Source organism: Callithrix jacchus, chromosome 7 (assembly GCF_049354715.1).
Source record: "Callithrix jacchus isolate 240 chromosome 7, calJac240_pri, whole genome shotgun sequence".
NCBI classification, from domain to species: Eukaryota; Metazoa; Chordata; class Mammalia; order Primates; family Cebidae; genus Callithrix; species Callithrix jacchus.
The window spans coordinates 50,955,268-50,967,729 of record NC_133508.1 but is presented as its reverse complement, the minus strand read 5'-3'; positions in this window follow the sequence as shown (position 1 = coordinate 50,967,729).

Sequence of the window (12,462 nt, the reverse complement as noted above, 5' to 3'; positions counted from 1 at the left end):
CAGCTCACTGCAGCCTCCACCTCCTGGGTTCCAGCAATTCTCCTGCCTCAGCCTCCTGAGTAGCTGAGATTACAAGCACTTGCTACAACACCCAGCTAGTTTTTTATTTTTAGTAGAGATGAGGTTTCACCATGTTGACCAGGCTGGTCCCAGGTGATCCACCTGCCTCGGCCTCCCAAAGTGTTGTGATTACAGGTGTGAGCCATGGAGCCCGGCCTCAGATGAGTCTTGCCATGCAGTCTGGTGAAAATTTTGTTACTGCTTCAGTACTGTTATAAAGCATTTTTAATATAAACATCTTTAAAAATGGTATCGACCAATAGACAGAATTGTATTTGTATATACAAATGTTTACAAATGTAAATGTGATTACATATACTAATATGAATATATTACATATACAAATATGCACATACATTTCTTATTGGTTGGTAATGTTTTAAAGGATATATGTATTTATGTTAGAAATATGTATAAGCATATTTCTCACACAAAATATGCTTATGTTCTAGTGCACGCACAGGTACACATACACAGTATTTATTGGAAAAAAATGATAATGATGTTGCTAAAAGCAAATAGAAGAATACAAATGTAACATCATCAAGTCTCAAAATGATTCTTTCTCTTAAATAACCTTTTTATCTGGAGGTTTCTGGAGGAACAGAATCTGCTGCTTTCCTTCCACCTTGTATCCTTTACCTATTTTTATCCCAGCGGTCAGGTTTAGATGAATTGAGCCAGAGTTGTGAAAAAAAATTGTTATGGGTATCACTAAATTAACTAGCTGTCAAAGTGCGATTCAATTATTCCAGATTCATTCATTCATTCAGTGTAGATTTATTGAGCACTGTGCAAGGTTTGGGAGATTTAGTGTGAGCAAGACAGACCTTGGCCCTGCCTTTATGGGATTGGGATTTACAATCTGCTGATTAAGGCGATGTATTCCACCTGGAGTCAAGGCCTTGCACACTATCACATTAACTTACCTTCCAGCTTCATCTGCCTTTATTCCCTTCACTCATTCCCGCCCCTGGCATATGACTTCTCTTCCTAACGCCCCATTTCCTCAGAAGCCCTTCTCCCTGTCTACGAGCTCACAGTCTCTTCACTCTTCAAGACCCTGTCCACTGCCTCTTTGTGAGCCACTCCTGGTTCTTCCTCACCCCGCAGTGTGGAAAAACTCCCCCCATTTCTAAACCATGTATTCTTTCTAGAGTTCATCAGTCCTCTTTGATCCCATTTAGAACTTTCTGCCTTATAATTTCAATATGAATGCTCCTTAACCTGTCGTGGAGTTACATCCTGATAAGCTCATTTTAAGTTGAAAATAAGATAAACAGAAAATGCATTTAATGCATCTAACCTACAGAACATCAGAGCTTGGCCTAGCCTACCTTAAACATGTTCAGAACACACTTTAGTCTGCAGTTGGGCAAATCATCTAACACAAAGCATATTTTATAATGAAGTGAATAAGGTGAAACATAGTGATAACCTGGGAAAAGATCAAAATTCGAAATTTGAAATATGGTTTCTACCAAATGCTTATTGCTTTTGCACCATTGGAAAGTCAAAAGTCACAAACTGAAATTGCAAGTGGGGGACCAGCTGTATTTGCACACATGACTTACCTCCACCACCAGACTGTAAATGACCTTAAGACAGGATCCAAGGCTGTTTACTCCTGTCCTGTACCTGTAACAGCACCCTGCATATGACAGGAGCTTATGGGACAAATACATTAATGAATGGGTATGGCAAATCACTTAACCTCATTTAGTCTGATTTGAAATGTGAGTTGGGGTACAAACATCAACATTCCATTTCTTCCCCTTAAATAATGAAGGACATGGTTAACATCTCAATCTTATATAGCAATCTATATCCATAATCTTGATTTTTAAAGGATGTGGAGAAATCTTTTCTGGCCCTCAGTCCCTGAATTCTTCAGACCCAACCAATCTTCAACCAGACAGTATCAGCCTTGACAGTCACCTTCCTCATGAGCAGAAATCTATTCCTCCCAGTTCCCGTCCCTCACATCTCAAATCACCCCATCTCTGATGCTTTCTTAGTCCTTTTGTGATCTTTACACAGATCTATTTCACCTCCCTGTCCGGACTTAACGCCTTACACACCCAGACGCATCAAGTTCCAGTTCACACTTTTCCTCTAACCCATCACAGACTTGCACAACTTTGCTCAGAATATGATTGCTCCTCAGAACATCTTTTCTTTTATTTCTGCTTCCTAAAAGTGTTCTCAGCCTTCACGATTCAATTTTCTACCTTTTCCTTTGAGAAGCCTTTCCTGACCTCCCAGGTGGAAGTTCTTCTTCTTGGGTCTCCTGCAATGGGCATCTCTTTAAAGCACTTTTTAATTAGTACCTGATACAGTTTGGCTGTGTCCCTACCCACATCTCATCTTGAATTGTAGCCCATGTGTCGCAGGAGGAACCTGGTGGGAAGTAATGGGATCATGGGGACAGTTTCTCCCATGCTAGTCTCGTGATAGTGAATGAGTTCCCATAAAAGCTGATGGTTTTATAAGACGCTTTTCCCCCTTTGCTTGGCACTCCTCTATCCTGCCACCTTATGAAGAAGGATGTGTTTGCTTCCCCTTCCACCATGATTGTTAGTTTCCTGAGGCCTCCCTGGCCATGCGGAACTGTGAGTCAATTAAACCTCTTTCCTTTATAAATTACCCGGTCTCTGATATTTCTGCATAGCAGTGTGAAAATGAACTAATACGGTACCCATAGTCTTGTTAGTTGGTGGGAGCCAGTCTACCCCCACGAGGCCATTAGTTGCATGTGGATAGGAATTGCGTCTTACTCACTTTTGTTTTGTTTTGTTTTGTTTTGTTTTGTTTTGTTTTGTTTTTTTTGAGATGGAGTTTCGCTCTTGTTACCCAGGCTGGAGTGCAATGGCACGATCTCGGCTCACCACAACCTCCGCCTCCTGGGTTCAGGCAATTCTCCTGCCTCAGCCTCCTGAGTAGCTGGGATTACAGGCACGCGCCACCATGCCCAGCTAATTTTTTGTATCTTTAGTAGAGACGGGGTTTCACCATGTTGACCAGGATGGTCTTGATCTCTTGACCTCGTGATCCACCAGCCTCGGCCTCCCAAAGTGCTGGAATTACAGGCTTGAGCCACTGCGCCAAGCCATATCTTACTCACTTTTGTGATATGGAGAGGTGGCTCAGCATTATGAGTCAGCTTCACACTATGTACTTAGTAGTCTTGGATTTAAATCCAGCTTCCACCACTTACTAGCTGTGTGACCTTAGACAAGTCGCTAAACTTTTCTAGCTGTCCATGAATAATGACGATAATGCCAAAGGTTTAATAATAATACTTGTCTCGGTGGGAGGTTATGAAGCTAGAGACAATGGACGTAAAAATAAGTCATTTATTATGACATCTCTGTCACATAGTAGGACATTGTGGCACGGTGTTCATTAAAGAGGGATATCGCCTCTACCTCTGCCACAGTGCCTTACACATAGCGGGTACTCAACATGTTTGTGGATTGAATACATGAGGGGTGGAATTATGAGTTCAGTGTGCTGTAAAAATTACATCTCCTTGAATATGAAACTAAAAAGCGTCCCTCACTTTGGCAGAGAGCCAGAAGCCGGAAAGAGGCTGAGGCTGAAGCTGAGCTGAATCTTGCCAAGGTAATAAAAATACATCAAAGTATCTCACTATTATTACTTCTCTCGGCATTTCAAATACAAAACTATGTTAAAGGTAAAAAAAAAAAATTGTTGAGATGAAGTCTCACTCCATTGCCCAGGCGCACGATCATGGCTCGCTGCAGCCTCAAGCCATCCTACCCCCTCAGCCTCCTGGATAGCTGAGACTACAAGCACACACCCGGCTGATTTTTTTCCATTTTTTATAGAGATGGGTTTTTGCCATGTCACCCAGTCTGATCTCAAACTCCGGAGCTCAAGCCATCCTCCCACCTCAGCCTCCCAAAGTGCTGGGGTTACAGGCATAAGCCACCATGCTTGACCTAAAATTCTTTACAAAGGAAAAAATTCTTAAAAATAAAAATCAAATTGCCAATGTATTATTCCCAATACCATGACTCTCTTTTCCATTTAGAGATCAGGCAGGATAATGCCATGCAACTCTGGCAATTTATGAATAATATTGAAAGACAGACTAGAAAGTGGAGTTTTGTTTTTCCAAGGGTTAAGTTCTATCCAAGAGCTCTCAGGTACTGATGCTGGAAGAGACTGAGATGAGAGGTTAAGTCATCTGTAATTCAAACAAACCCATGGAAAGGATGCAGGAAAATGAAACTGAGGCCATCGTTGGCAGAGAAAATGATTTCTACAGAAACGTTTTCCAATTAGAAGAAAGTGAGGTTGGTGGCAATAAAGTTGGGAAGAAATCAGTCACAGTAACAAGGCTATCGGGTAGAGAGGAGCTAGCCTGTGGGAAGGTGTGGTGTCACATGACAGCCGAATGAACTAGAGATGGAGAAGTTGCTTATCAAAGCTAAACTCTCTGCCTAAACCTCAGTAAGATCTAGAAAGCAAGCTGTACATGCCATCAGCTTTTCACTATGGAACCAGTGTCTGTATGAACTTACAGATTAATGCACACTTTAAATCACAGATCCAGTTAGAAACACCAAAAAAAAGATACAATGTAAGGCACTTTAGCTCTGGCCTCTTAATTCTATTGTATTGTCTGCATTAGAAGTTAGATTCCAACATGAACACTGGAGGAAACCTGAGAAGTTAGGATCTTCAGTTATATGAGATAGGATCTTCAGTTATATGAGATCTGTCTGTTGTCCATAGGAACCCCAAAACTCATCAGTGAAGCTTCGTTACCACCAGAGTCAAATGACCTCCACCATCATGAGTTCTGTTTCAGCCACTAGGGATATGAGAAGGAATCGAATGAATAACCCTACTTCTTTAAGTAGAGAAAGACCAACAGAAAGAAGTCTGAAGTTAGATGGAGCAGATTCTGTTGTTCGTCTGCCCAGGGTCCCTTCACCTTTTTTGCCTACATAACTAAAGCCATATTTTGTTCAGGTGTCTTTCCCAAGAGGACATCCAGTTCTGGAGGTGGAGCTGGAGTAGGTTAACCTAATCATGATAGTTCCATTCCTTTTTCTATAATAGATGGGAAAATCAGAATGAAGCCAATCAGTGTGTGCCTCATATGGCTTTGGCTGTGTCCCAACCCAAATCTCATCTTGAATTGTAGTTCCCATAATTCCTACATGTTGTGGGAGGGACCTTGTGGGATGTAATTGAATCATGGGGGCGGGTCTTTCCCATGCTGTTCTCATGTTAGTGAATAAGTCTCATGAGATCTGATAGTTGTATAAGGGGCAGTCCCCCTGCACACGCTCTTTCTTGCCTGCCACCATGTAAGACATGACTTTACTCCTCCTCCACCTTCCACCATGACTGGGAAGCCTCCCCAGCTATTTGGAACTGTGAGTCCATTACATTTCTTTCCTTTATAAATTACCCAATCTCAGGTATGTCTTTATTAGCAGCATGAGAATGGACTGATATAGTGCCATTCTCCTGGAAGCTGTTATTGGAATGGGATTGAACATATGATTATTTCTGGAGACAATTCCAGTGAAGGGAAGAGCTGAAATTCCATAATTGATAGTCTCTCTTTCTCTCCCCATCCCCCTTCCTCTTTCCTGTTAGACATGAACAAAAAAGTACATCACCCCAATTTTACCTGCAGTCACTTGTGACGATACATGAAACAGCTTGAGCATGATACTTACACAGAAGAGAGAGAAGGGCTGAGAGAATCACAAAAGAGCCCAGCCCTGATCATCCAATGCAAGGAACCTGCCCTACCCATCAGTGCTTTTCAGTCAAAATAGAATGCAAGCCATATACATAATCCTAAATGTTCTATTGGCAATTTCTAAAGGAGTAGAAAGAAATAGGTATTATTGTAACTCAAGCTGTCTGCATGAAACATTCAAATATCAAATATAGATGTAACAATCTTGAAAAAGAGCAAAGGTAGAGGATTCACACTTGGTTTCAAACATTACGACAATGCTGCAGCGCTCAAGAGTTCAGTACTGGAAACAATCTCTGTGTCCACTGATGAATGACTGGAGAATGATTTGTGGCATACATAGGAGATAGAATTTTATGCAGCCATAAAAAGGAGATCCTGCCATTTGCAAGAACATGGATGAAACTGGAAGACATTTTTTAAGTGAAATAAGCCAGATGCAGAAAGAAAAATATGGCATGGTCTCTCACATGTGTGGAAGCTTTTTCTAAAAAAAAATTCAAATACATAGAAACAGAGAGTAACACAGTGGTTACCAGAGCTGGGATTTGAGAGAAAGAATGGGAGATACAAGTCAAAGGCCATTGCAGTTATGAATACAAGTCTAGAGAGCTAATGTACACCATGAGTACTACAGTTAATAATTTTGTATTAGATGTACTGAGAATTTGCTAAGAGTCAGTTTTAGGTGCTCTTACTACAAAAAAGAAAGTTAACAATGTGAGATGATGGATATGTTAATTCGCTCGTGGTAATCCTTTCTTGACCATAGTAATCATTTTACTATGTATATGTACATCAAAACATCATATTGTACATCATAAATATATAAAACTTGAAAATAAAAGCCGAGCACAGTGGTGCACCCTTGTAGTCTCAATCACTTAGAAAGCTGAGGTGGGAAGGTTGCTTGAACCCAGGAGTTCAGTTCTAGCCTGGGCAATGTAGTAAGACTCAATCTCAAAAAAAAAAAAAAAAAAGCGTGATGGTGGCATAGGAATAGACATAGATCAATGGAATAGAATCCAGAGACCAGAAATAAACCCATACAGTTATGGTCAATTGATTTTTGACAACATTGCCAAGAAAATTCAATCAGGAAAGAATAAACCTTTCAACAAATGATGCTGGAACATCTGCATAGCCACATGCAAAAAGTGAGGTTGAACCCCCAACTGATGTGGTTTAGATGCTTGTCCCCCCAATCTTATGTTGAAATGTAATCCCCAATGTTGGAGGTGGGGCTGGTGGAAGGTGTTTGGGTCTTGGGAGAGGATCCCTCATGAATGGCTTGGTGCCATCATCATGGTAATGAGTGAATTCTTGCTCTGAGTTCATAGGCGATCTGGTTGTTTAAAAGAGTGTGGCACTATCCTCCAACACCCTCCCTCTCTTGCCCCGTGATGCACCTGCTCCTTTCTTGCCTTCCACCGTGAGTGGAAGCTTCCTGAACTCCTCACGAGAAGCAGATTCTGGTGCCATGCTTCCTACACAGCCTGCAGAACCATGAGCCAAACAAACCTCTTTTCTTTATAAATTAGTCAGCCTCAGGTATTCCTTTATAGTAATGCAAAATGGAATACCATACCTACCTCTCACACCATACATAAAATTTAACTCGAAATACCAAAATGTAAGAGATAAAACCATCAAACTTGTAGAAGAAAACAGCGGAGTAAATCTCTCTAATGTTTGGTAGGCAGTGGTGTCTTAGATGTGACAACAAAAGCAAAAACAAGAAAAAAGCAAATAACCCAAACTTAATCAAAATTAAAAACTCTTGGCTGGGAGCAGTGGCTCATGCCTGTAATCCCAGCACTTTTGGAGGCCAAGGCAGGTGGATTGCTTGAGCTCAGGAATTCAAGTCGGGGGAACATGGCGAAACCCCATCTTCACAAAACATACAAAAATTAGCTGGGTGTGGTGGAGGGTGCCTATAATCCCAGCTACTTGGGAGGCTGAGGTGGGAGAACCACTTGAACCTGGGAGGCAGAGGTTGCAGTGGGCTGAGATTGCGCCACTGCACTTCAGCCTGGGCAGCAGAGCCAGAACCTAGTCCAAAAAATGAAAACTCCTGTGCATCAAAGGACATTATTAACAAAGTACAAAGCAGCCCAGATAATGGGAGAAAATATTTATAAATCATATATCTGATGAGGGTCTGATATCCAGAATACATAAAGAACTCTTAGAAACCAACAATAAAAAGAATAATGTCCAATTTTTAAAAGGGCCAAGGATTTGAATAGACATTTCTCCAGAGGAGAAATACGAATGACTAACAAACATACGAAAAGATGTTCAATTTCATTTGTCTTTAGGGATATGCAAATCAAAACCACTGTGAGATACCACTTCATACCACTGACATGGCTATCATCCAAAAGGCAGACAATAACAAATGTTGACAAAAGTGTGGGACAAGTGGAACCTACATTCATTGCTGATGGGAATGTAAAATGATGCAGCTGCTTTGAAAAATAGTCTGGCAAGTCCTCAGAAGTTAAACATACAGTTCCTGTGTGACCCAGCAATTCTACTTCTAGATATATACCCAAGAAAATTGAAAACATATGTTCACACAAAAATTTGCACACAAAGATTCAACACAGCATCATTTCTAATAGCCCCAAAATGCAAGTTATTTAGTTGTAAAACAGAATGAAGCATCAATAATCAATCAGTAAGGATGAACCTTGAAAACATTATACTAGTGAAAGAAACCAGACACAAAAGGCCACATATTATATGATTTCATTTATACAAATTTGCCAGAATAGTAACTCCACAGAGACAGAAAAGAGATTTGTGGTTGCCAGGGCTGAGGACAGAAAGGAATGGGGAATGACTGCAAATGGGGTCATGAACATTTTTTGCAATTCTTTTGGGGTGATGAAAGTTTTCTGCAATTTGGAGATGGCTGTTCATCTTTGTGCATATGCTGAATATCACTCGATTATACACTTGAATGGAGTGATTTTATGATATGCCAACTCTACCTTAATTTTAAAAATTGCGAAGATAATCAAATCTCTATCACCGAATTACGCCCTTTGAGCATGTGGTGCAATAGAATAAGCTCTAAGGGTACTTTGAATACAGAGACTGAGAAAGAAAGTACCACAGAGGACTGAAGAAGAAAACTAAGGGAACACTTTTTTTTCCTTTTTGGATGGAGGGTTAATTTTTCTGATTCGTGTCAAAAGGGCAAACCAGTGCAGGTTACAGTTTCCCTCTCCGCAAAATGAACCTTGGAGAAACGATGTTTTTATTTATTTATTTATTTATTTATTTATTTTGTTAATTTATTTGAGATGGAGTTTCTCTCTTGTTGCCCAGATTGGAGTGCAATGGCACGATCTCAGCTCACTGCAACCTCAGCCTCCCAGGTTCAAGCAATTCTCCTGCCTCAGCCTCCCAAGTAGCTGGGATTACAGGCATGTGACACCATGCCTGGCTAATTCTGTATTTTTAATAGAGACAGTGTTTCTCCATGTTGGTCAGGCTGGTCTCAAACTCCCAACCTCAGGTGACCCGCCTGCCTCAGCCTCCCAAAGTGCTGGGATTACAGGCATGAGGCACCATGCCTGGCCAGAATACACCTTTTTTCTCTGCATATTTTGAGTACATATGGAAAAAATATTAATAAAAAATAGACCATAAATTAGGCCATAAAAGAAACCTCAATAAATTCCAAGGGAACAGGATCATACACACCATATTGACCAGGTTTTCCAGCTATAATGCAATAAAATTAGGATTTAATAACAAAAGATTGCCACAGAAATACTATATGTCTGGAAAACTAAATAACTTTAAGAAACAACTCAGCCGGTACAGTGGCTCACGCCTGTAATCCCAGCACTTTGGGAGGCAGAGGTGGGTGAATCACCTGTGGTTGGGAGTTCGAGACCAGCCTGACCAACATGGAGAAACCCCATCTCTACTAAAAATACAAAATTAGCTGGGAATGGTGGCGCATGTCTGTAATCCCAGGAACGTGGGCGGCTGAGGAAAGAGAATCGCTTGAACCCGGGAGGCGGAGGTTTCAGTGAGCCAAGATCGCACCATTGCACTCCAGCCTGGGCAACAAGAGTGAAACTCCATCTCAAAAAAAAACAAAAAAAGAAAAGAAAGAAGGAAAAGAAACAACTCATAGATTATAAAGGAAGCAAAAGGGAAACTAAAAAATTCTCAACACTGAATGATCATAAAAATATTTCTTCCTTGCTCTGATAATGCATTCAGAATGATTTGTATCAAGACTGGGGTTGTGTGTGTGTTGAGTCTCACCGCCAACCCGAGCCTTCTACTCAAGAGATGACATTGCTGATTTTAGCAGTAAAGCTCCAAGAGGTTCAGGTTTTTAAGATCAAACTGTGATGTATCTGGTCTAATTACAGAGAGCTTGATTTCTTCTTTCTTAAAAATCCGTTATTTTCAGAACAGTTGTGGTGGCTCTGCCTGTAATCCCAGCATTTTGGGAGGCTGAGGTGGGCAGATCACCTGAGGTCAGGAGATCGAGACCAGCATAGCCAACATGATCAAACCCCGTCTCTACTAAAAACACAAAAATTAGCCAGGTACGGTGGTGCATGCCTGTAATTCCAGCTACCTGGGAGGCTGAGGCGGGAGAATCGCTTGAATTCAGGAGGCAGAGGTTGCAGTGAACCAAGATCGCGCCACTGTGCTCCAGTCTGCATGGCAGAGCGAGGCTGCGAGACTGTCTCAAAAAAAAAATTAGTAATTTTCTATATGCCATGAAGAAATAACTCAGTGAAGTATTGTTGGAAATAATCTTAGTAACATATTCGAATGCAACAGAACAAAAAGAAATGCTTAGCTGGCAATGGCAACCAAAGAGGAAAGAGGAATTCACACTCGACTACCTCCCAAATGGACACAGGATCCTCCAGCTCCGACTGGACTTGCTGGCTTGGTGAGCCTGGGCAGGAGGCTCCTCTGAAATCTGTCTGTGATTTCTAGTCCTTGTTCAAGCTGCATCTTCAGAACTGCCTGGGAGAGCCACCAAATCGCTCACTGCCATTCTCAATGCCACAGATTATGCGTCAGACACTTTTGTTAGCATACAAAGTGGACAACTGTTGTTTTCACCTTTTACCTGCCAGGCGTTATGTCCCATTTTTTTTTTTTTTTTTTTTTTTTTTTTTGAGACAGAGTCTTGCTCCGTTGCCTAGGCTGGAGTGTAGTGGCACAATCTCAGCTCACTGCAACCTCCATGTCCCGGGTTCAGGTCGTTCTCCTGCTTCAGCCTCCCGAAGCAGGATTATAGGTGCATATCACCACACCTGGCTAATTTTTGTATTTTTAGTACAGATGTGGTTTCACCATGTTGGCCAGGCTGGTCTCGAACTCCTGACCCCAGGTGATCCGCCCACCTCAACCTCCCAAAGTGTTGGGATTACAGGCGTAGCCAGCACACCCGGCCATGCCCCACGTTTTTTTGATAGCAGCATCCTACATTTTTCTTGGGACATTACCGCCCTGCTTCCAGGCTGTGTGGACCATGTAGATGCCCTCCCATGCTTGAGGGCTGGCTTCCTGTCCAATCAACTCAGCATTTCAAGGACATGGCAATGGGTTTACATCCATCTGCCCCGTGGGAGATTTTTTGCAGGGGTTTTGTGAAAGGAACACTCTCTGTCATTTTCAGAGCATAGGCAGTAAGGCATGTAAGTCTGGAGCAGCTTGGGGTAATCCTTGATGTCACATGAACAGAGGACTAGAATAAAGTCAACACAGGAAGAGAAAAACACAAGCAGGAAGTCAAGACACGAAGGGGGACTCTTTTTCCAGGACATCGTGCCTGAAGTTAGATGTATCCCTGAACTTTTTGAGTACACAAATCAATGAATTTTTTTTAATTAAACTAATTTGAGGTTTATTACTTGCAACAGAAAGCAGACTGACCAATATAGCAACCAATAATAAATAAAAGACAAAACCAATTGGATTTGGAACCAGATTTTGGTTCAATCTACCCATCAACAGCAAAAGATGTAGGCCTTCTTGATTATTAAAAGGCAGGAAACAACAGATGCTGGAGAGGATGTGGAGAAATAGGAATGCTTTTATACTGTTGGTGGGAGAATAAATTAGTTCAATCATTGTGGAAGACACTTCAGTGATTCCTCAAGGATCTAGAACCAGAAATACCATTTGACCCAGCAATCCCATTACTGGGTTTATACCCAAAGGATTTTACATCATTCTACTATAAAGACACATGCACGCTTATGTTTATTGCAGCACTATTTATAATAGCAAAGACTTGGAACCAACCCAAATAAAAAATGTGGTACATATACACCATGGAATATTATGCAGCCATAAAAAAGGATGAGTTCATGTCCTTCACAGGGACGTAAATGAAGCTGGAAGCCATCATTCTCAGCAAACTAACACAGGAACAGAAAACCAAACACCACATGTTCTCATTCACAAGTGGGAGTTGAACAATGAAAACGGGTGGACACAGGGAAGGGGAACATCACACACACTGGAGCCTGTCAGGGGTGGGGGTCTGGGGGAGGGACAGTGGGGCGTGGGGGGATTGGGGAAGGATAGCATTAGAAGAAATACCTAATGTCGATGACGGGTTGATGGGTGCAGCAAACCACCACGTCACTTGT